At 39.3% G+C, this 25,449-nt stretch overlaps 1 protein-coding gene across 1 annotated transcript in view; it reads left to right on the top strand.

The window, feature by feature from the left end:
* The first annotated feature begins 1,998 nt into the window (after window positions 1–1,998).
* The window catches only part of NLGN1 (neuroligin 1), a 400,725-nt gene continuing 377,274 nt past the window's right edge, over window positions 1,999–25,449 (top strand). The window contains exon 1 of the mRNA XM_074834254.1: window positions 1,999–2,769. The gene's annotated coding sequence lies outside the window, so the exon portion shown is untranslated. The remainder of the gene's footprint in view (window positions 2,770–25,449) is intronic.

Genomic DNA, 25,449 nt, shown 5'->3' with positions numbered 1-25,449 from the left:
CTTTCCCAAAGACCCTCATAGGTGTAATAGAGGTGCTGCACCTGCCAATCCATTTTTGGGGCACTGGCTTGTTCTGCTCCACCCAGTGCCACATAGCAGATGGGAGCATCTGCCCTTGCTTTTGTAGCCATTGGAACGGTGATTAAAGATGAGATTGCATATTCCAAAGTCACATACGTTGCTCCAGAGGATAAGTCAAGGTTTTGTTTGATTTGAAAATAGAAACAAACCAAATATTTTTGTGCACTGAACTTCCCAGTTTTGGCAGAAGCATTCTGGGTTGGAACCCTGTTAGTCACGCTGACTTGAGGACTTTCAAAATGCATCATGTTTCACCGACAGGTGCTGTCTTTGGAATCTCTACAGGATTTTCACATTGCTCTGCATCCAACACTGCCATTAAGGAATAAAACTGTTCTTCCTTTTGTAACAATTTCTCAGGAGTGGTATTTTGCTTTTACTGTAAACAGGTCTGTCTGATAAAAGAATTGTGAAGAATCTTTCATGGGCATCAGCCTTAAACTAATCCCTGCTTGCTGCTTGTTGTTGTTGTTCTTTTGTCAGAGAAAAAGGTGTTAACAGAGTTTAATACCCTTCACCTTCCATCCTCAGAATTCAACCAGAAGACACCCAATTGCTCAGATGTGATTTCGATTTCCTCACTGGAAAACTGTGAAATAGTCCTTCGCAGGGACATATTTTTCCAGTTGAGGAGGCCCTAAAGAGTTTATTCCCACCCTCTGTTCTCTTCCCACCCTTCCACTTAGCTTAGGAAGACCTCTCTGCACCCTTTGCCGACTCCTCTCCTTGTCTCTGCCTCCTGCACCCATGTTTAAGACCTGCTTTGGATCCCATACTTCCCTTTGAAGTTCTTTCACATCCATCTGCTTGCACATCCTCTTCCAAGCACTTTGAGGGATAAACCAAGTTGTAAATCCTACTATCTGTACAGAACATGTATGATCACCCAAGTGAGAGCCAGGAGGTCTCTTTTGCTTCGTCTTTTTCTGCCCTCATTGGACAGATCCATATTTTGTCTTCACTTGGTGCCATTTTCTGATTTCTAATTTGTCAAGGAGAAGAAAAATAATCTGCTTTTCATTTGTTTAAACATCTAGATCAGATTACTGTAAAACACTAGTAGTTAAGGTGCTTATGAACTTTGTATTTTGTTTTCCCTCAGTAGTCTAACTGGAAGCTGGTAAGGGCTCGCAGGAGAGACTTGCTATGGTGGTATAAACCGGGGCTCGCTCTTGTAACCTGGTAAGTGGTTTCCGTGGAACCTTTTTTTTTTTTTTAAATAAAGAAAATCATAGAACAACTTCCCTAGAAAAGCCCTGGAACACAAGACTGCGCAATTATGGTTTAGCTTTTGTTATGGCTTCAGTGTGTAATTTGCTACCTATCTAGCCCTCGGTGCCTCTGTTTACATCTCTGTGTACCATATATTGATGTTTGCCTAATGAAATGCTGCTCTGGAAGATTTATGGGTGCACATTAATAGAATAATTAAAGGTCTTTGAAAGTCTCAGATGAAATATATACCAGGTCAGGGAAAAAAGAGTGGAAGTGAGGGATGGGAGATGATGTGTCTGCACCTCCGGCCTGACACGCTGTCGTGGGGTGATGTGTGTGTGGGTATTGGGGGCCGGCAGCCCTGTGGGGAAGAGGTGCCTGGGGTGTGTTTGGGCTTCCTCTGGGCTTTCACCCGCTGAGCGAGCAGCCTCGACCTGTCCTCACCCTGCTTCCTCGTAAAAGGGGGGCCTTGGGAAATCCGGGGGGCGAGGGAGGGAGGGAAGACGCGAAGGGAGTGGGAGGCGGGAGGCAGAAGCCGACACCGCATCCCCAGCGCGGGGCTTGGGCCGCTTCCAGCCCCGGGGACGAACATCCCCACCTCACCCCCCGGGGGCGGGGGGGGGGGACACGACGGGGAAAACTTTCCGCGGCAGCGACTTGGGGCTGCGGCTGCTCCAGCATCCCGGGGGCGGCTGGGCCTCACACCTGCCGGGGGGGAGCGCGCAGCGTGCGCGCAGGCATACGCACACGCGCAGGCGCCGGGGATCCCCGCGGGGACATCCCCCCACCCGAGACTGGCTGAGTCCATGAGGGTGGCACCTGCCCCCCTCTGTGTGTGTGTATGTGTGTGTGTGAGTGCGCGTGTGACCGCGCGGGTGTCCGCGGGCGCGGTGCGCCGCCGTGCGCGCAGGTGGCGGCGGGCGGGGAGGGGCGCGGCGCGGAGCGGGGGGGGCGGCTGCTGGGCTGGCTGACGGATGGCTGGCCGGGACACATCCCGCCATCCCGTTTGTGCTCTGTTCGTATGTCTTTCCTCTGTGCTCTGCTGCCTTTTTTTTTTTTTTTTCCTTCAAAAATCTCCCTGGGAATTTTGTATTTTGCAGCTTTTTTTTTTCTTTTTTTTTTTTTTTTCCTCTCTCTCGCTCTCCTTCCTGCTGAGGATACGTTTCGCTTGCCAAGTTTGTAGTGACACCTCTCAGATTCCCCTACTCCCTGTTTTTTGGATCTATTACAGTGCCCGTTTGTATATAGACATACCGTATTTTTTTTTTGCCTTTTTTTTTTTTTTGTCAAGAAAATGGGAATTCTTTGGGAAGCTAATGGATACTGAGGAGGACGATCCTAAAAATCTCCTTTTGAATCGGTAAATGAGGTGTGCGAAGATATTCTTAAATTCAGCCATCAATTTAGCTTCGTGTTAAGCACCTCGAAGTATTTATGATTGCAGAGCAGGTGCAAGCGAGGATTAGTAATAAGGTAAGGGAGCTATTTCCATCTTTGAGGCAGCAGCATTTGCTCAGGGTTATCAGCAGCTTCTCTTTTTTTTCATAGAATCTGGGCTGATTTATTTGCATTTTCGGTGCTGTTCTCCCGTCCTTCTGAGTCTTTTCTAATACGCCTGCTTTCTTTTCATCACTAAAATATACGTTCCTGCTTCCTCTGTATTTGGGAGTTTCTTTGCTGTGCACATGTTTTGGCTATTATTTGGTAACTGTTTAAAACCACCAATCCTCTGTTTAAAATGATTTCTTATCTTGCACTTTCTCCCCCGAGCAGGATTCCTGAAAAGCCCCATAGAAAACTGCAACACAAAAGCTTTTTTAAAATTATTATTATTTGCATTTAAAAAGGAGAGTGAAGTAGTTAAAATCTTCCCGGGGGAGAACTAGGCAGAGGGTGTGGGGGGGCAACAATTAGGTTCTCCCGCTAAAAGCAAATTAATATCCCCCCCCACCCCCCCCCGATTTCTGGGCCGTAACGAGCCGCACCGCGCTCCGGCCCGAGCCTGCGGCACCGGGGTCCCCCCCGGGTCCCCCCCGCGCTGCTGCCGGCGGCTCTGCGGGGAGGGGAGGGGAGGGGAGGGTGGGGGGGGAGCCTCGGCCTCCGTCCCTCCCGCCCAAAGTTTCGGCTCCCCCCCCCCCCCCCGCCTCCGGGTCCCTTTCGTGGCGTGATGGTGTGTGTGGGGTGTGATTCCGTGGGGGGGGCTGGGAGAGAGGGAAGGGATACCCCTGCTTCCCGCTGGGATGTGGCAGGCTCCTGCTCTCCATCAGCGTGCTTTACTAATTTTTGTTTTATCAGCTCTGGTTAGGGATATAAATGGCACGAGCAAGGGTATCAATTGCCAGCTAACCACGGCGATAGTCCCTGTTTTATGGGATTTAATGATTTCTCTTGTTTTGAAAAAGCTCTTGTGACACTAACAATAAAGAACTCCATAAATCATCTAAATGAATTGTGCTCCTGTAAAGGCAGTTTTTGGTATTTTGCTGCGTATCATCTCATCCTGGTAATTAATTGCACTGACAGTTGTGAACATGTTTGTGGTAGTAAAGGTGCCATTACCAAAAAGTGGCTTTCTTGATATGGGTCCCATGTTTACTGAACTCCTACAGTGTGCCTTAGCTGTAGCTGACCACTGTCCTCTCGAGATATAGGGAGAGATCAGATTATTGTGAAGTGAGCGGAGTGTGGGGACAGACATGTTTAGTGAAGTGACACGTTTGTTCCCCAACACTGAAAAGAGTGAAAACCCATTTAACAGGCTGCTTCAGTGACTTAGGTTGGAAGCACAAGGTAATAATCACTTAGGCCTTCTGATTACATATTTTGATTAAAAGACAAAGCAAACGGGGTTAGGTGGTTTGTGGTTTGTTGGTTTTTTTTTTTTTTTAATCTTGATGATTCTGTCGCTAGCTTTTAAATCCTCTTAAAAATAAGCAGGAGCTGTGGAGTTCAATCTTTCAGCAGAATATAGCAATGCTCCTGCAGTGCTGTGAGGAAATCTCTTTCATATTATCCTTCACTGTTGCTTTACTTCCATCTTCTGTATTCATGATAGTAATTTTCGATCCGTTATTTACAGTCAGGATATACTGAAAAGTCTGAAATAAAATAATGCCGTTCTTATGAAGGGAAACGTGCTATGAGGAAAAGAATCAAGTTTGACTGTTTTAAGAAAATTGTTAAGCCACAGGACTTACATTTGAGTTTTCTTTCTGCTGCCTTTGACAATCATTAACATGATCTGCAACTGGTGATGTAACATATGTCTCAGTGTACGTATATCATCTGCATAACTCGCTATGTGTTCAGTTGGAGCTCCATTTAACGCTGCCGATAAATTATTCGCTGTGCAAAAATGTTCACCGGCAGTTGAACAGGAGCAGGTTCAGTTCACCATACGATTAATTGGGTGATAGTTGCCAAACGTAATACAACTGTATAGATGTGCCGAGTCCCTCAAAAATTGTTACCATGTTATGGTTTGTTTCTTAAAATAGCCACATGCAAAACCTGGTAAGATTCAACTCCTTGTAGCCACTGAGTAGGTATTTGAGTAAGGTTAATGGAACCCAAAGCTAAGAAGTTACTTCATGAACTGTATGTAGATTTTAGTGGTTTCTCTGAGCCCCTCGGAATAGAGTGTTTTATTAGCATGAAATAGCGCAGAGATGTTGAGTTCAATCCTACTGTCCTTATTCAAGCAAAAATTTCCATGACTTCATGAATCTATATATAAAGATGTTTTCAATGAGAATTTCTGACTGTGCAGTCAGACAATTTAGACTGTAACTTTGATGCCCATATTATTTAATTTGTCAGTGTTAGAAAGTTTAGTCTTTATCTCCATAAATTGGAAAGGGTCAAAGAGTGTTTCCTGTTGTGTCATCAGTACCGCCACTGTCATTCCCTTTTTGCCAAAGAACAATTACTCAATGAGGACAGACTTGGATTTGAGCTTTTAAAATGTCTTTCCTCTGAACATCCAAAACATTTAGAAAACTGTATTGGTGACTCACTAGAAGGGTTGTCTGTATCCTTTTTTACTATTCATTATCTCTTATATCGTGTGTGCGTTTGAGCATAATCTAGTCCTTGAATTGACAGGTCATTGCTTGAATAAATTATTTGGTTGTTTATTTTCCTATTTGAACATGGTTGTCCCTCTATGCTATAACAACGATAATTCCTTAAGCGACAGTGAGTTGCAAGAAAATGCTTGAGTTCATGGGTCAACATAGTGATTCGTGACTGGATAGAGAATATTGCTGATCAAGGTGTATGGCAAATTAAATCTTCAACCATAGTTTCTGGTAGAGGTACGATACCTTTCCTCTTTAGTTCTTGTTAAATTAGCTTTGGGAGTTTTTGAGATGGTAAAGAGCATTACAGGACTCTTGTATTTCAATCCACAGGAAGGGAATCTCTAATTTTGCAATGGAAAACCAGAGATGCAGTCTTCCAGACACCAAAGAAATTAATTTACTGCACCTAAGTCCCTGCAGTTACTAGTACTACTGTTTGATCCCATTTCAACTCTTGAAATCTCATAGTGCTTTTCAGTAGTGAGCAGCTATCAATATCCTAATTTTTAGTGATGGGAAAAGTACCTGAAGCACGTGACTAATCTGAGATTGTGCAGCGATTCAGTAGCAGGTGTAGATAGTGGAGCTGTGGCTTTTGTTGCTCAGTTCCAGGCTGTAGCCACTAGATGGGTATGAAACTTCTGCAACAGTTGCAAATGTTTCTGAAGAAGAAAAATGAATACTTAAAGAAACACAGTGTTTGATACGGGCCAGAAATAAGCTTAACTGAAAGAAACAGAAGTGTGGATAGCAACCTTTACCTAATTTTGATAGGAGTTTATACACATTCCATAGATGGTACAGGATGTCAAACGTACTGCTGATTTCATGGCTAGGAAGATGCTGGGGCCATCGGTCTCGCCTCAGCAGGAGACCTCTAGTGATGAGCCCTGCACTATACGGAGCAGCAGGGTACTCCCAGACACCCACCCGCTGTCAGACCCCTTCCTGCCAGGTATCCTGCTGGTTGCGAGATCCGTGCTGCCACACACACCTCTATCTGCAAGAGCAGGAGGTTCAGAGCACCCAAGTGCAATATGTGGCCAAGTTCTGTTATTCTTACACTCTTACGATCTCATCACAGTCAGCAGGTTGAGCTCAATAAAGTATTCTGAAGTTGTGACCATTTAAAATGGGATTCGTATTTGTTTAGACATGCCAGAACTAATGAAAGCGGCTTTCCCAAAGATTTCTGTCTTGTAGAGTGAAACTCTTCCCCAGCTGAAACACTGAGAGGTCTTTCTCTCATTCATCTTTCACGTGCCCAGTAATGTATTGCAATTTTTCTTTTTTTTTTTTTTTCTTCTTTCTGTTAAGAGAGGTTGAGTGAAGTATTCAGAGTCTTGGAGAGTTCCTTATACCTGTTTTGTCACTCAAATTTGCTTGTTCCTCAGATAGTTTGGATGAAATCACCAACCAATTAAAAAATTGGTAGAAGTGCATGCAGAGCATGGTTGTATAGATCTCGCTGCTTCAGAAGACCAGACTAAAACTGAAGCCTTGTATAGGTCATGTATTTTCTCATGTAACAAGTCGGTAAACTAGACATCTCAATCATTTCATAGCTTTTCGCTGCACAGGGTAAGAGCTTACTACTGGTGACAGCTAGTGATGTTTCTCCTTGGCTTCATGTATTGATAGTCCAAGCTTTAAGTTTGAACATTTGTCTGTGGAATTCCATGTGGAGGAGAGGAGTAATTGCCAGAAATCTGCTGTGTATCCAAATGGTTAAGACTATGGTTTTGTCATAAATAGGATTAAGATTTCAGAAGAGAACAGTTTTAGTTATGGAAATAATCATCTTAGTGTGATAGCAGATGTTAGGTTGATTTCTGCAACTTTCTAGGAAATGGCAATACCTGTGCATGAATCTTGTGTGCTGGAGAACTTTTTATAAAGCCAGAAAAAAATAAATAACTTGAATCCATTTTGTATACTTCTACCTGAAGGTATATGTCCAAAATGATACTTTTTAGTAGTTTTTATCGATGTGAAGACTTTGGAACAAATCCCACCATGCCCTTTCTTCCCTGGCAGAGGAAAAAAAAAGCACTGTGCTTCAGGAGAGGGACTGTGTTTGGGGGAAGTTTTCAGATACCTTTTCTCTATGGAGGAAGAGGCTGGACAAATCACCTGCACAGTGGGAAAAGGAGCGTGGACAAGATGAGGGGACTGAAAGCAGGAAGAGTGAAGCTAGAAAGACGACATGTATCAGAAAAGATGATATATGGAATTTGGTGATCGTAAATTTCTACTGATTGAGCATAATAAACGCCTCATCTGTGAAGCTGTGTTGCAAACACAAGTAGACATATTCAATTCTGAAATGCTACTGTGAAAATGCAGTCCTAAGTCCACCTGATTTTGTCCATTTCAGTGGAGTTGCTGTAGTCTGCAACAGGGCTAAAGCAGTGGAGAACTGGGATTTTACTTTTTAGTCGTCTTTGTTATTGTTGATGAGTCTAGAACACAAGACTTCATAATGTGACTTTATGTTGTGCAAGTAGAAAGTAGAAGGGATTGATCCGCTACATTGTTAATCAGCTTACTAGCCTCATATACTGTGAGAGGACTAACTTCATATACGCTATAGAGGGGAGAAATGCTGAGAAAGAAAGCATTTCTGTTTGTGCATTTCAGTAAAACAATATAAAACCAACTATAACATGTTTTCCAGAGCCTTAGTAACAGGACTGTGATTAGCATAAAATTTCCAAGGACTGGGATACCAGATGCACTTGCTTATTTATTTAGGATTTGATCCACTTCCTGTTGTGGGGAACTTTATTATTTAGAGGAAGGAAGAGTGGGGAGGGTGTATTGTTCCTTTGAAGTGCATGAGAGACTTGCCATCCCAGTTGCCAGAAACCAGCACAGTGGGGTTCTGAATTTTGAAATTTGAAGTAGAAATTTTGTTAGTTTATATAGTTATTTGCAAACACTCAATATGGTGAAAGTTTATTTAAAGGAAGTAGGAGTGTAGTTATGGGTATTTATTTTTGACTCTTGCCTTTTCTTTTGTTCAACAATTATTCAGAATTGGCTTATCTGTTATTTTCAATAAAGCATCACCTCCAGCTGAGATATATTTGACTTTGTTAAAAACCCAAACTCTTGAACTCGGGAAAAATTGGGACTGGTTCTGATTAAGCATATTTGTTGGACAATTAAAGTTTTACTGAAAGACGTAGCCAGGTAGCAATTGATACTGCAGTAAAATGAAATTTAGGCGTTACTAAGTTACAGACAAGCTGAGTGCTGAGGTTTTATTAATTACTGTTTGTATTCCTTGGGCAAGCAGAAGGTCCAGCCAAAATCATCACCTACTTGTGCAAGGCACTGTACAAATAAGTAATAAATACATTTTGTGTCCCAAGGAATTTCAGCTTCACTCTACTATGAGTTCTTATCGCTTGATTTACCACAGTTGCACTGAATTCGTGTGTTCACAAGTGAAAGAACCGTAAATTGTGGAAGAACTGGAATACAATGTGAGAGTGGTTAGAAAAATAAATTCAATGTACTCAGTGAAATAAACATTTGGAGGCACTTTTAAAAAGAAGATCATCAATCCATCTGAGAACTTTTCTTGTCTTTGGTAAACTCACTTGAAAAATATGCACGCATGTATAGATACATATACGTGCACTATGCTATACAGTAGTGTAAATACACAAAAGAAATGATGTGTGGTCTGATTCAAACTTCAGTGTAAATATATAGAAATTGCAGCAACGCTACTGGAGATAGTATGTACAACAAATGTCTGTGCAGCTAGTATATATGAAGAAATAGCATTTCTTTTAATTGGACAGTGACTTAGTCAACTTCTGTGCCTTTAATGAATTAATGAAAGATGCACAGTAAACACTACTTTTCCCCTGCTATTTCATTTGCTTGTTTTTAAAAAATTCCAAATATAAAAATGTAGATTGACTTTTAGCCTACGTTTGGCACGTTTTAACCTATGTAGGGACACGTACCATTTGGCAAGTGAAGGTCTAAGCAAAGGTTGAACAAAACTGAACTATAAACATTACTTTAAAGTGGCCATTAAAGAAAAAGAGATTTTCTGTTGTTTTGGAACATTTGCTGCAACTAACATTTAAGAAGAGAACAATTTTTGAAAATGCAAAACCTAATGATTTCATTGCTCTTTGTTCATATCCACCATCTTGTACTCTTGCAACTCTGATGTTTTTGCAGATTCTTGCTGAGGTCAAAGTTGAGTCTCAACTTTTTGTATCTTAGTAAGTTTGCTGGTGTCATTAGGAGCATAAACATAAATCTTGTAGTGTTTGGAATCTTAATGATGAAGACCTCCAAAGGCTGCCACAGGTTTCCTTTTTGACTGTTTAGCAACATTTTGCATTGCCTTAATTCTTGTCCCCGTTGTCATAACAGAGAAATTTTTTGTGTCATCGTTTCCCGCCCCCCGCCCCCCCTCCCCTCCCCCCCTTTCCTAGTTTGTAAGAGGTGTACTGTGGCTCATTGCCATTGACTGGGCTACAAAGAGAGAGGACAACCAGTGTGATAGTTTGGTGTTTGCTTTTCCCATACTCACTCTTCACCTAGCTGCTGGGGCTGTGATGCAGCAGTTATGCTGTGCCAGATTTTTCCAGCACACCCATCTCTAAGGTTTTAGCTGCTGCATGTCCACAAGAAAGAAACACTGGGGGCACTTTGAATCTCATGCCTTTGCTTGGCACTTATATTAAAATATATTTCAGTACTCAATCTATTTTGTTTTCCCATCCATAAATTGAACTACTACCCTGAGATGCTGTGAGGATTAATGAATGCTTGGAAAGCTTACTGCAGATGGAAAAAATACAGTGCTGCCTCTTCAGATCATTATGTATAACACTGCATAGCTCAAAAGTTATGAGAATTGTATAAAGGCCCTGGCAGATGAAGCAAGAAAATATTAAACCTCCTATTAATGGGGGAGCCATAGGTCTTTCTTCATCTGCCATCCATTCTTGGTTTGGAGAACAGCAGTGCAATGAACGATCCTGTTCTTGTGAGCCTTGCTTTGTAACAGCCTTTGAAAATGAGGGGTGATTGACACAAGGAAATCTTGTTGGGCCCTGATGGATGCTGTTCAGATTTTGTGAAATGGCAGTATTCTTTTCAAGTATTTTTCTTCCAAAATAATAAAGCATCACTATGTATATGGGCCTGGCCATTCCTAAAAAGATTAAGCGTTTCTTAAAAGAAAAAGTAAAATGCTTATTGTAAACTCAGATGGTATTGTGAAAGAAATCAGCATTTATAATGAGAAGTCAGAATCCAGTTAGATTTCTAATACTTTTTAACAAAATAGTTAAAATTTCATTTTCTCCTTGGATATAAATAATTTCCCTAAGAATTATAACTACTTAGGTAGAAATTTATATGCAACATTCTTGCACATCTTAAAAATAGCTTTGAATAATTAGGAAAATGTAATGAAAATTGTGACAGACCTTTATCATAGAGGTGTAATGAAAACATCCATGATGCCAACTATTGCACCTCTTCTTCATATTTTATATGGGGTCAAGTAATCTGTCAGAAATTCAGAGAAGTAGTAACTATGGTACTACAGTGGCTTAGTTTCAGAAAACAGTGAAACAAAATACATAATCACCAAGGTATGTAATCTTAACCAAAATGTCTTTGGTGTTAGTAAAGCGAGCTACTTGACGTTTGGCTGATAATATACTTGAGCTGCCATTTTGCATCCCACTTTAATTCAGAAAATATTTGATAGCTCAGAAATGCAAGCTGATTCTTAATCAAAGCAGTGGGAAATGTGCAAATACTAGCAACAAGTCCTGTTTTATCTTTGGTTATCTATGAATAAGATACCACATGATGATACCATATGAGTAGTGTGGTGCTTTCAGATCTATCTCTCTGAAGATAATTTCACTGCTCAACTAAACCATAGGTATGAAAAGAAGTTATTTTACAGACTGCCAAACCCAGTCTTGCTGAGTTTCCATAATCGGGTCCTAAACTGAAATAGAGAGCAAAATCGGTAAAACCTAGAGAGCCGCATTGGTGTCAGCACCAGAGGGAGCTGCTTGCCCAACTCTTGGCCATGTAACAGCTCGAAGGCTGGAAAGAACCAACAAAAGGGGACAAAATGGCAGAAAAAATATATGGTAACCTGTTAAACACTGTCCACGCAGGAAAAATAATATTTGAAAGTTGAAGCTGTTTGGTGTGTTGATCTGTTGGCCAAATCTGACATTTTTCTTATCCTGAATACTTTTAATTTATACATTCAAATTCTAATCTAACCATTGTTTCTAGATTGTCATAAAAAAATTTTGCAGCTTACAAAGAAGGTATTATAAAAATAAATTATGATCTTCAATTACAACTGTAACTTTGGATCCTCTATTTGCTATAATAATGTAAATACATTTTATATTTACATATTGGACCCTTGTATTTGTGTTCTTCGTTGGTACAGTGTGATACCTGGTAGGAATACAGATAAGGCTAATTATTCTTCTCCTCAACTGCCCCCCCCCCCCTTTTTTTTCTCCTAGTAATCCCATATTTTATATGGCATGAATGTTTATTCTCTTACATTACTGAGAACTGAAACGTGTGCGATACAATGATTCTGGACTTCATCTGTAAAGTATAATTATTTAAGTATTTGTGTGCCAGTGAATTTCACAGGTTGCAAAGTGAAATTAGGGCTGAGCTGTGCAGGATGCCGTATTTACCCACAGTAAAAAAAAAAAAAAAAACCCTGAAGAATAACGCACCCCCCACCACCACCCAAACACCTCTCAGGCACTGGTGTAGAGCATTTGTAATCTATGTGCTAGGACAGACAAAAGAGGAGAGAAAGGAAATATTGCCCTTCAAACAAAAGATGACTTAAGCATTTGCTTAACTGCTGCTTCAAGTTGTGCAGGGTCACAGAAGTAGCCTCTGGCAGAGTGAGGAATTGAACCTGAGCCTCTGAAGTCCTAGTCCAGCACCTTGTTCATAAGATATTCCTTCTTCTCTTGGCCTTACCACCATAAAAAGTGATCTCTGTACACCAAGGATAATACTTTTAAAACTAGATTTGTGTGTTCTACTACTGCTGTAGTAGAAATCACTTATTTACAGGCATGCACGCGCACACACACACACATCCTTTCCTTAGACAGGGACTTTGTTGATAAGGCAGTATGATAGTACTAAAATCAATTCATGTGGAGCTTCAAAGTTATTAAGGTGTAGCAATTTAAGTGTATTCAATCTAAGAGATTTCCAAGGCAGGTACCTGTGTAGAGAGTATGTGTATGGATACACACATTTCTAGAATGTATATATACATGTATATATGCACTTAGTTATTTCAATGTCAAAATTAGAAATTGAGTTTAGCTGAGACTGTTGGAAGTGGAGCAGCTGAGAAATTTCAGTACTTAGAGAGTGGTCCAGCTTTCTTTTACTTGATAAGAGAGATCATAAAAGCCCAATTTATTTGCTGCTAGCGCCTGAGTGAATGGACATGCTTCCCAATTTCACATTTGGACTAAATCTACGAATATAATTCTTCCACAGTTCAATATTTTACAACTTATACTGCCAGATTTAAATAACAAACTAAGTTTTCAAGTTCCTTCTTTGAGAAGATACAGAACAAAAGTTTGTTTCAACAATGCATTTTCCCTTTTATTACATCCTGAAATTTCTCCCTTATTAAGCAATTTGCAAATATGTGTAACTGCTAATTCAGTTTGACTTGCAAATCGGGAATAGGGCAATGTAATAGTCTTAGTCTGAAATGCTCCAGCTCAGTGTTAGATCTCTCTCCATGCTTCCTGGCTGAGGGTCAGGGGATGCAGATGAAAAGAGGTATGTGGGTGTCAGTACAATCTAAATTTTGAGCTCAGGTAATGAAGTCCTTAAATGAACTCACATAGAAGAACTTGGCCAGAGCAACAAATTGACCTTAGGCACCTGTTAAATTGCCCAACTGGTTCCCTTTCCTTCCAAGGTCTCCTAGAAGGTTGTTTATGTGTCACTACAACTTTCCCTGATCCTGGGTAATGTAACAGCCTTAAGATCAGTAATGGAGGAACTGCAGATTTCATTATGTTTTCAATCTTTTACTGAATTTCAAGAACTACAGTTTTCCCACTTTGAAACAAAAGAACAGTCTGGAAAAAAAATAAAAAAGTGAATCAGAACCTTAAAGTTCCAAGTTTTACTATTAGGTCTTTCAAATATATTCTTTCAATCTGTTTGGAAGTTCAGATCCTAAAAGATTGTGAGAAGTGGACCAAACAACCTGAAACAGTTGAGAGACACTCCTTAGTGTGTTTTTTAATGTGATTGATTTAATGCTTCTGGTCTTTGATTCAGTCTTTACTTTCTTTTTGTTTCAAAGACCAAACACAAATAAACAATTCATTATGATTTAACTGGTTGCCTGAAGGACATCTGGATTGGAAGTTCCAATAAAAAGTCTTCAGTTTTGTGTCAGGTCAAGTACAGTGTTCCTATAGCACCATTTGAAACTGTCATATACACTACACTTTCTCAAAGGCTTTTGCAAATATGTTTTCTAAGTGAGGCTATTTATCCAAGAACCTTCTCTCAGCCAAGCGTTCAGAAAACAGTAGCTGTTGTTTGCATCTTGAAGGAAATTATTTATTACTAAGACAAAATGAGTCTGCACTAGCTCACTTCTCTGTGCAGGGTGATATATTAAAACCTGGAGGATTATGAAAAAATCAAGGTGGAATAACTGGGCAGCAGAATGATACTTGAAATCCAATTTGTGTAATTGTAAATTGATGCACGTTGGTGGAAATATTCTATACTGTGGCAAAGTCTGGTTTGTAGATTGTCTGGGGGAAAATCTCTAAAGAGGTTATGATTTGTTCCTTGGCGGTTCACCCTAATTTAAACAGGACTGGGAATCATCCTTTAGAGCTACAACCAAAACTAGGCAGTGTGATTTAGCTCAACTGAGGCTTAGCCCGAAGTCCATTGAAATCCATGGAAAGTTTTTCCCATTGATCACTTTTCAGTAGCTCTGTCCATGTTATGTTCTCCATTAAATAATGACCTACTAACAAAACATTCTACATCCCTGCCTGTAGTGTTTCTGTGACGAAAATTTTTCATTGCTTCCCTTTAAAAAGATCTCAAGGAAAATTATATGCTCAGTTGTTTATGTAAATATCTACTGAACCTTCTTACCAACGATGCAATCCGGAAGCTCACACATACTGTCAAAGGGAAAAGTGCACACAAAATGGTTGTTTTGTAATCATGTCCTGTGATATGAATGAATACAGGTGACCATGTGATAGCTAAAGCATTTAGATTAAGCAAAGGCAACATTCTGGAGTTTGCCACATACAAAGGTCATCAAATCAAACTTTCAGGCTAGATTTTTTTTTTTTTTTTTAAAGGCTGGATGATTTTATGGCCGTTAATAATATTTGTAGCTCTAGTATGCAAACCAAGATAAGAATAATCAAATCTCATGCTTCAGGGCATAAGCTAATCACCTGCTGGGTTTGGCATAATTGGTTTAGTGCATTATACTAGGAAAGGAGGTTCGCTTTCTCTGAAACTTTGAGTCTTAGCCACCCTCAGTGAGCGCATTTAAAAGGCCAGAGTTTCCTGATCCCTTTTGACAGCTCTTTTGTTCATACAGTGATGCGTAACTAGGGCCAGTGAACATTAATGCTAGAACCTTATTTTTGGATTTCGTGATTTAAAGCTGTTAGTATGAGTTACTGCATTTTATGTGGTGGAGACTACACATGTATTTAAGGGTTCCTTGCTGGTTTTCCAAAAGTGGAAAAGATGCCAAATGATGTAAGAAACAGACTTTGTGATAAATTGGTGAATAGTGTGTGCACACACAGACACAGACATGCATACATTAATACACGTGCTAAATTACAAAATAATCAATTTATCTATCTGTCCTGGTATCTGGACATAGATAATTGATGTGCTACTTGTAAACATTCTCTAGTTATTTACAATGCTTTGCAGGCCCCAAATTAGACAAGTAATAAGTTATAATGGCTTTTTGATTAACTCATTGGCAGTAGAAGTTGGATTTACCTGATATGGAGCCTGTTTCTGGCAGTGGATTCACCAGTGACCACCTGCTCAAAAGGATTAATTCTGTAATTGAATCTCTGCTTATTTTAGTGAATGTGTTTTGTTTTCTTAGGCCCAGTTTGTGGTGGATACTGGCATGTGGCTATGGAGCAGGGAAATGTAAACATTTTTCCCTTCCAATCCCCTCAGTGGAAGCTGACCATGTCTGCAGCCTGTGCACTCTAGTGAACAAAAAGCATTTCAAGAGTAGTGTCTTGTCAAAGGAAAAAATGAGAGCCCCATACCATTTAACAAAATCTATATAAAGTAACAGGCAATGAAATACCTGAACTAGAGTTCTCTAGGATGCTCAAAAACCCCAGACTGATAAGATTTGATTCCATTGATTTTAGAGTAATTTCTGTTGAACTCTATTTGTTTTTTACTGTTAAATTAAGTTTGGGTTTTCTCAGACCATGCAATATGCTCTTGGAAGGCAGTTTTTCCTGCAGCTTCCACCAGTACATTAGAGGTCAAAGTCATATTGGCTTGCTTTATGCCTTAACAGTTTGATAGGTGGCAGCCTTAGCTGCCACCAATACTTAACCTTAGCTGGACTTTCTCTTCTAGGAATTTATGAGCACCATCCATGTTTTTGTCAATACAAACGAGTTTCAACTGAAAATCAGGGGCTGTAGTTTTCTTCTGGTTTTCAGGATTAAGGGTGACTAAAATTTAATGTATTCATATTGCCTATCCTAGAGATCAGGAGAGAGGCTACAAGTGATACAGGAGTATGCCTTCTGAAAGCCTGATGCAAAGCATCTCCCTTGAAAGCCTCAGTGATGGCACAGACAGCCCTGCATCATAACATGTCACTCACCGTGTTAGCACTGACCTTAGCAGCATGAGGTCACAAGATTGGTTTGGTTTTTTGTTTGTTTTGTTTTTTTTTTTTATATATGTGCATTTATGGAAGATTCTTTTTTAAGCTAGGGAACAGAAAAGTACAATATTGTGTTGGGTTTTTCCACTGTTCTTGCAGGGGAGTAGGGGCTGGGGCTAACAGGAGATCTGGAACCTCCTTAGTGCCTCAGCTCAAATTGCAGTAAATCTATACCTGTCAGGTTTCTTCTGTCTACAAGTAAAGATACTGGCTCACAAAGGAATAAAAAAGGAAATATTCTTCTCTTAAGAACAGAACACCAAAACCACAAGCAAGTTTATTATCCATGTAAAGTCCTCAGATGCAGGTCTGCAGGAAAACCTATAACACTGCTGAAATATATGCAGCAGGGTTTTTTTTTCCAGATGAATACTTTTATTAAAACATTTTCATAATTTCCACACAGTGGTAATCATTTTATTGCTTTTCTTTATCTATACCTATTACTGTTCATAGAGTGGCTGCTCAGTTCTGATAACCTAGTGGAAATGCATTCCAAGTGTAAATCAAGATTTGCAGAATTTCATAAAATTCTCTGAATTTCCTTTTCAAAGCACACTGGCACAGTTTACTATGGCTGTTAATAAGACATTTTCAAGTTTAGTATTTTGATCTGGAAACAGTTATTTCATTTCCTGGTGATTTATGTGTTTCTCTTCTAAAGGAATTTGGGGTTTTCAAAGTTATCAGTCAGACTTTACAATTAGTTGGCCCATCACCATAGTAGTAAAGTATTGGTCTATAGAAATACAGAGAACAGCACTGAATTAAAAAAATCAGCCTTGCAGAGCCAGACCCAACTGCACAGGCAAGATTTTGCTCAGCATTTCAGTATGAGATGTTAACAGATCACATATAAATAACTCTAGAAAGGGAAACCAGCCCGATACAGGAATGTGTTTATCTGTAGGCATGCTTGCGCTGGTTCTTGTCCAAACTTTGTCTTTGTTCAATCAACCAATCCTTTAAACAGGGCCTTTAGTTTCAAAACTGAGGCTTGATTTTTACCCTCTCCAGGTGCAGCAGTCACAAAAGAAAATGTGTGAAAATGATAAACATGATTCCCACTGGTCACCACTGATATATTCAGTTGTGCCCAGGACCCTGTTTTGTGTTGAAATGATTTCACTGTGTACATCTTCAGAAGTCAAATACTTTAGAAGTAGAGTCTAAATTTTAAAAATGTGCTTCTATTTGAGTCTACAGCAGGCTGTTAATGATTGTAATGGTAGAGTTTCCTTCCAATAAAGTGTTTTCTTGAGCTGGCTGTTCTCAGAATATCTTTTTTGAAAGCCTTTTGGTCTCTGCTCAGGAGCTCTCTGTTGCCTTAGAGATAACTCTTGTATATTGTATACATGAAATAAACCCAACAAAACTGCCTAGGGATTCTGCCACAGTCAGTAAAATAACACTTAGGTCCCACCACAAATGGTTCCAACTCCTGATGGTTTGCCAGGCTGGTTTTGGCAGGCTACGTTGTAGATAGAGGCATTTATTGTATACTTTGGAGAAATTAAAGAATTAGGTATTTATTGTGATGCAAAGGTGAATAGATGGAGATTGCTGGTCTACAGACTTTTATTTTTTTCCCTAAGGTGTCCTGGTTTTGTCTGGGATAGCTAAATTTCTTCCCAGTAGCTGGTATAGTGCTGTGTTTTGGATTTAGGATGAGAATAGTGTTGATAACATGCTGATGTTTTGGTTGTTGCAAAGCAGTGGTCAAGGACTTTTCAGCTTCTCACACTGCTCTGCCAGTGAGGAGGCTGGAGGTGCACAATAAGTTGGGAGGGTACAGCCAGGACATCTGACCCAAACTGGCCAAAGGGATATTCCATACCATATGACGTCATGCTCAGTGTATAAACTGGGGGCAGTTGGCTGCGGGCTGCTGCTTGGGAACTGGCTGGCGGGTGGTGGGCAATTGCATTGTGCATCACTTGTTTAGTATATTCTAATTCTTTTATTTTCCCTTCCTTCTCTGTACTATTAAACTGTCTTTATCTCAACCCATGAATTTTCCTTTTTTTTTTTTTTTTTTTTTTCAATTTTCTCCCCTATCCCACTGGGGGTAGGGGTAGTGATCAAGTAGCTGTGTGGTGTTTAGCTGCCTGCTGGGTTAAACCACGACATAGGTTTACATTTGATTAGGCGGTAGAAGTTATTTTGTAATTGCCTATATTTTAGTACCTTGGATATAAATTTTTCATAGTTCATGCAGCCATAGAAATCCACAAAGAATAAAGAGATAAATCTATATATGATACTGCCATAATGAGGGAAATAATTTGTATTTTTTCTTAGTTTTGTTTGTTTCCACTAGAACTGATTTTAAGGAAGAAAACACTCTGTAATTTGTGAATCAAAAACCTACTATATTCCCTATCTCTGCACCTTCACTGACTCAAATGGCACTGCACGAATACATGTAAAACCAACACTCGGCTACCATATTTATTTTAGCAGTACTCTGCTAGTTTTCAGACTATCAGACGTGATTGTGTATCTTTATTCTCATGATTTTAGGACTGAAACTCACATTAATATTTACCTTTCACCCTTAAAAAATCTGAAAGCACTCTACAGCGGAGCACAGATGTTCTTACATTCATGTTTTTTAGGTGTGGAAAGTAAGATGCAGGAAGCGAGAGCAACCACTGAAAGACCCTGAAAGGCTAATATTTAGTATCCCAGAGAACATATCTACCTACAGGGATGCATTAAATATGGCATTAACTCCTCAACCCACATTCACTTCAATGCAAGTCAGCTTCAGTCTGAACTTTGCCTTTTCGATAAATTAAAAGTGAAGTCTGGAAAAATACACATTTAAGGTTTTGACTTCTGCAGGAAAGCCTTGCATTCACAAAGAGGTCCTCCATAAAGTATGAGGGTCTGAAATTTGCTAGAAAAAGGAGTATAAATATTCTTTCCTCCTTGAAGATTTTTCTTTAGGGTGCTCCCAAAGAGATAATGGTTTGTGTAAGATTTCTGTGACCATATTACTAATAAGTCTTTGAAACATTTATTAAAAATCTTCTATTGATCAAATATGGAATGTACCTCTTCTTTGTCAGTTATGAAACAGGTGGCAAGTCTTCAAATGAAATTGCAGTAGGGCATGATTCTGCAAGGCGTCAAGTATTCTCAATCCTTGTATTTTCAGTAAATATAAAGATTTTTACTATTTTATGGAAGACACTGTTTAGTTTTGCAAGAGACTACTTCTGGTGTCTATAGGATTCATTACTTATAAATATTTAAGGACTTCTTCAGCATAAGCACGTGATTCAATAGAAGCACAAAGCTTTTAATACATAATTAGTCAAGTTGTAGTCCAGGTTAGATATGTGGTACGTTAGTGTCTAAATATTGAACAGCTAATCTGATTCTAATGTAAGTAGCTGCATTAGTTCTTCCAGGAGGAATCTGTTCTTTGTTTCTCTCAGGTCTTGCACATTTTTCTGGCTCTTTTATTTTTTTGAATTAACAGTATGTATGAGAATCTGATTCTCTGAGTGTCCATGCATAGTTTAATTTTTACAAGAAATCTCACTTCTTCTGTCTCAAAGTTAAATGTATGCATGTATGCAGAATCAAAGCCTTAGGTTACAATTGGAAAGTTTAAGTAGTAGGTGGGCTGTGCAATGAGTTTTAATCTACTCCTTTTATTTGACCTCACATTTATTTTGATGCACTGAAATATTTTACACTTTAAGCAGGCTTGCACTGGAAATATCCAACTCCTACATTATTTCTGACTGGCTTTATTACAGCAACTGCAGAGAATCTGGTTAGGCACCTATGTGTTGTAACAATATTTAATTCTAAAAAAACAACTAGAAATTGGAATAAAAATGGTGATATATAAATATACAAGCTTAGTATCCCACATACATACACTATATAAATTCTTTGTTGATTTCTGAAGGGAATTAGGCCGCTAGCTCTTTTCACACTCCTGTATGGAACAAGAGGTTTATTCAGTGTACCGTGCTCCCTAAACCAGTCCGTTAACTTGAATGCTGGTTGCATTGACGTTTCTAATCCTAGAATAAGTGGTAATAGCTATTGACAATGTTGTTGGGCACAAGAAACAGTCTTCCAATGATCAAGATACACAAATCTATCCCATCATGTGAAGCTCACCCTCTTGGAGTGAGTCTACAAGCCAACTCAGGTGACCCACTAACTATCCCTCTGCTTCAAAGTGACTTTTCTAGACTGATAAATTTGTGCTAGCAACCTGTACAGATATGGAATTTGTCCCTACAGAGATGGAATTTAATCTATTGTCAAGAAAATATTTGTAGCCAGCTTTTGTGCAGTAGCTTATTGATAGTGCCACTTCCTTTATGCTTAGGATGCCAAGTAAGTGAGGCAAGCTCAAAAGAATTTCAATAGACTGGCTCAGACCTCCCTGAAATGGCAAATAAACTGCACAGTGGGTTGTATTCTCATATATTTTGCAAATGCTATGGAGGAAAATAAATCACCACAGACACTGAGACATGTATAGGTTTCAGTTTGAAACATGGACACACTTCCAAAACAGCAATAAAGAGCTGTTCTTTGTGTTTGAAGATGTCAAGCTGCTGGAGTCTAATGTGAGCTGAGGTTGTCTGACATCAGTTTCATTACGGCTACTTTCAGACTTCTCATATTTGGATAGTATGATTGAAGCTTTAGCGCCGCATACTATGTACAAATGACAGTACCTTGGGCAGAACATGACAGATTTTAGCAAACAGATTAAAGGGAAGTTGAAGTGACTTTCTACTCTTTTTTGCTTATTTTTGTGCATGTGGTCTCATACTGTTGCAACACGTATGGAAATATGTTGGTGCATCGTAACCTCTAGGATAGAAATGAAAAGGAGGAAAATGAGTGTTATCTTCCTAACATGGAAATTGCTGAAAGACCTGCTGTCGGTGATGCTCTAATCACTTTGTACTCTGCCTTATCAGTAGTGTTGAACAGGGTGTAACTTGTGGTTCAAGCAGCATTAGTTTTGCAAGGTGAATAAAAAAAGCATCCTGTGTGCTTGGCTCAGTAGACTAAACTTCCCAATGAATGCCCTGGTTACTGTGCTTTTGCTTCTTAGCTTGCATGTGGAATGTCATAAATCCTTTTAAACAGAGAAATGCATAGTTACAGAGTTTACACTTCGGAGTCTGGGTGGCAGAAGTGCTTAAAATTTCAGGCAGGACTTGGTGGAAAACTTGCGACAAGGGCTGGCTGTATAGACACCATGTGTGTCTTCTGGCACTGAAGTATTTCTCTTTCTTACCCACCCAAAAAAAAGAGTGATGCCTGGCATCTGGTATAGTATTTGTTGGAGACCTATTGCATGGGTCCACCAGAGGAAGATAAATCAGGGTTAATATGTCTATTGTAGTCTCACACTGGAAGGTTTTGTTCTAGAGGAGCATTCTGATTATAATATTTTTGCCATCCAGGAACTGAAAACCTGTAAGAAACCTAGTTCCTTTAGTCATTGAGTCCTTAGAGGGTTGCAGAAAAACAAAGGCAAGAGCAGAAACAGAAAAGCAAATGAAAAGGAGGTGATGCAGTTGCCCACACAGTGATGTTCAGGACCACTTGAGGTGCCCCAAGATGTCCAAGACATTCTTGTAGTGCTGGCTGGTGTGATAAAGAGCCTGTGAAGAGCTACACACCTCTGGAGCGAGAGCTGAAGGCTGGTTGGGCTGGCCCACAGCAGCTAATGGGGCACTACGCACCTCTGAGCAATGGCGTCCTCTCCAGTTCACTTCTACTGCCAGGGAAGAACTGTTACTTTAGATTACTAACCATTATAGCCAGCCGTAACCCCAAATAGAGGTGAAATACATAGTAATTTTTATCTTTTAATTTTTTAAAATTTTTATTTTACAAAACAATTTTGTAAAACTTCTTTGCATTAGTGCTAGAAGGCATCGCAAGGATTCAGTCTCAGGTGCAGACACAACACAAATTTCATCCCTTTGCTCTTTATAATCAAGAGAGAGACAGTGGAATTTAGTATCAGTTCACCAACAATGATCTCTCTACAATGTCAAGAGTGCAAACAAAGAAGCCATCCACTTATGAGTTGTGGTTGAAACACAGATATCACTAAAGCGGAAAATGGTCAGACATAAGCAAGTTCATTTCCCCATATCCCCAAGCAGTTATTAATAGTAACACTATCATTCATTATTTACCTTTGCCGTATTTAATCTGTGACCTGGAGGTAAAATGCTTTATAATCAGGAAGCATTTTTTGACCCATTGAATCCCAGCTGGTATTTCTGAATCTATTTATACTCAATTTAAAATACTTCGTTAGTATTTTTTACTTGTTAACAGTGTAGTTCTACAACTGCATTATAGTTGTTAATGTATTTTTCAAATGGAAAAATAATAAAATTATTTCATATTTCTATATATTATTTCTATATAAAGACTAGATAAATTTTATCATTTTGATTGACACTTAATTCACATCGCTATCTGATGATACTCATTTTAAGAATTTCCATTGCTCTCAAAAAAAAAAAAATAAAAAAGGAAACTTCAGCAGGTGCAATACCCCCTCCAATTAATAGAGGATTGTAGACATTTATATCAAGGTGGCATATTCTTTTGACAGCTCTGTTTTAGCAATTTTCCTGAACTGGAGCACATTGGTTTTGCTCGTCCTGTGAAGAAGTTTGCAGTATGATGGATAACGCATCATGAATAATTAGACAATGTGAGGCTGTAAATCCCAACAGAAACAATACATCTCTCAGATTAGTTGTTTCTTCTGCAAAGGGCAGTATACAATGATGGAGCAGAGCCATTCATTTTAGATACATTCCATTTGCAAGTAATCCTTTATGTGAAAGAAAAACAAGATGTATGATAGTTTACATGTCAATTAAAGCATGTTAGGAATGAAAGAGCATTTTCAGAAGCCTGAAAACAAAGTTTTTCAGATGAAGAATTAGCTCTTGGCTAGAGACTAATACCTGTGCAAAAATCAACAGTGGGCTCATTATGAACCTACCTTCCTTGGATTCTTGCAATTAACAATGAAAATGAATGGGGAGGACTTGTCTTATAATTAGTGCAGGTTGGGACATCTGAACTGTCCCAGCAAGAGCATCTGAACTTTCCCAGTGCAGTGAAAGAAAACTTCAAAGAAATCATTATTCTTTCAGTTCTGTTGGCTGATTGGTTGATTGGGTTGGAGTTTTTTAAAGGATTAGCTCCCTGCTGTGGCAAATAAGTATTGAAGTGCTGGAAATGCCGATTTTCAGAAAGACCGTTCAGAATGAAAGCTGCTCTTTCTTTCTATTAATCTTATTCCCATGTGTCACTAGAATGCAGAAGGTGGGGAATTCGGAGAGGAATCTGCATTATGATAGGAGTGCACTTTGACCTTCTTGTGATACCGTCTCGCCTTTGTTGGATTGTGAAGTTTTCAATGCTAGAATGTCAATCAGTTGTCTTAAATTCATGAGTCTTTAAAATAATTGAAGTGGATGAAAACATACCGATTAGAACGATATTATGGAATGGGAGGATATATTCACAAGTAGAAAGTTCTTTACTATGAGCTGTTGTTTCAGGTCTCTTTAAAGCCACTGTTCTCCACTTCCTGTCCAAAGAAATAATTTTCTATAAGCTTCTCCAGGTTTTTGCCTTTAGTCACAAGGACATGCATGCTGCATTTTCCGATGCTGGTACCATGCCAATAAACTAATAACACAGTGTTCTTCTTAATGAGGTGGCAGTTTTCCTACCTCTGAAAATTAAGAATGTCAGTCTGCAGCAATTTGGCATGAGGTAGCTCTGCCCATATCACTCTCTTCCAGTAGCAGTGAGGACAAAGTGCCGTTACTATCCATAAGCCCAGATCGAACCTGAAGTTCTATATGTAATATATCTCTAGCTCATCCCCTAATCAGCAGTCTTCCTACAGAAGTCAGAAAGCTTTCTCGTAAGTATTTCTGCCCAGTATCATACAGCTGGCAGACAGGAAAGGGAAGGAGTAGACAAGAAATAAAAGGTTAATCACTACCTCTCCACAGCTTGTAGATATTTGAACAATATGCACATTACTGTGTAAGCAAAATAGAGGAGATCAACTTATGAATGTGAAAAATGAAATCAACCTTTACTTAGAAGAACTACTTCCAGACTAACAAGCCTCAGGAAAAGCAGGATGCTGCAAAGTGTAACTCTGCCAATAATTTTCATAGGGCTTGAGTGCTTTCTCTGGCAAAACATCCCTCAAGTAAGGACTACAAATGCTGCGGCAAGTGAAAAAAAAAAAAATTGTTATTTTAAAAAAATGTATGTGGTCAGAAAAGTGACTGCAAGAAATGACAGTAGATCTAGGTCCTGTGTATTTTCAGTCTTTCTGCTGACTCCTGCAGAAAAATAAGTATGTGCTATTCTTTACACCAGTTAGCATTGCAGAGCTAACACATCTCTGGGAAGGAATGAGCTGAATTCTGACCTGGCTGTATTAATTAAGTCCCAAATGTAGACTTTATTATAGGTGATGACACATGGACCATAAACAGCCCAACTTGATGTTCAGGTCTTAGGCAGAATTTTAGTGATGGAAACGAGAAAACCTTGTAAGTCAAGTAAATCTCATCAGGAATCACTCACAACAATGAACATTGAACTCGCTGACACCACTTATAGACTCATTTTTCAGCATATAATTACATTTTAACACAAATTTCTTTTGGTCCTTGTCCTTGAAGTCCTCTTTGTTCATCTATAAAACAGATGCTCTTTGGGCAATGGGTAGACCAGCTCAGCACAATAAAAACATTAATGCTTCTGTAACTGGCTCCTTTCTAGCCTGCTCTTACCTACAAATGGTACACAGGTACTAACGGAGATGAGAGAAACTTCCCTTTCTATGCGTATCTTTTTCATTGCATATTTTTCTTTTCTTTCCTCCTCTCATGCTTACACCTTTTTTTTTCCTGGCTGTTCAAAGAGCTCAAAGTTGAGAACACATTTTAAGGATGTGAGACTATTTCAGAGGACACTAGGAAATTACTGTGTGAT

The sequence above is a fragment of the Strix aluco genome, chromosome 9, assembly GCF_031877795.1.
Source record: "Strix aluco isolate bStrAlu1 chromosome 9, bStrAlu1.hap1, whole genome shotgun sequence".
In the NCBI taxonomy this organism is placed as follows: Eukaryota; Metazoa; Chordata; class Aves; order Strigiformes; family Strigidae; genus Strix; species Strix aluco.
The sequence above is the reverse complement of the archived record's forward strand: the minus strand, read 5'-3'. Positions and strand labels throughout refer to the sequence as shown.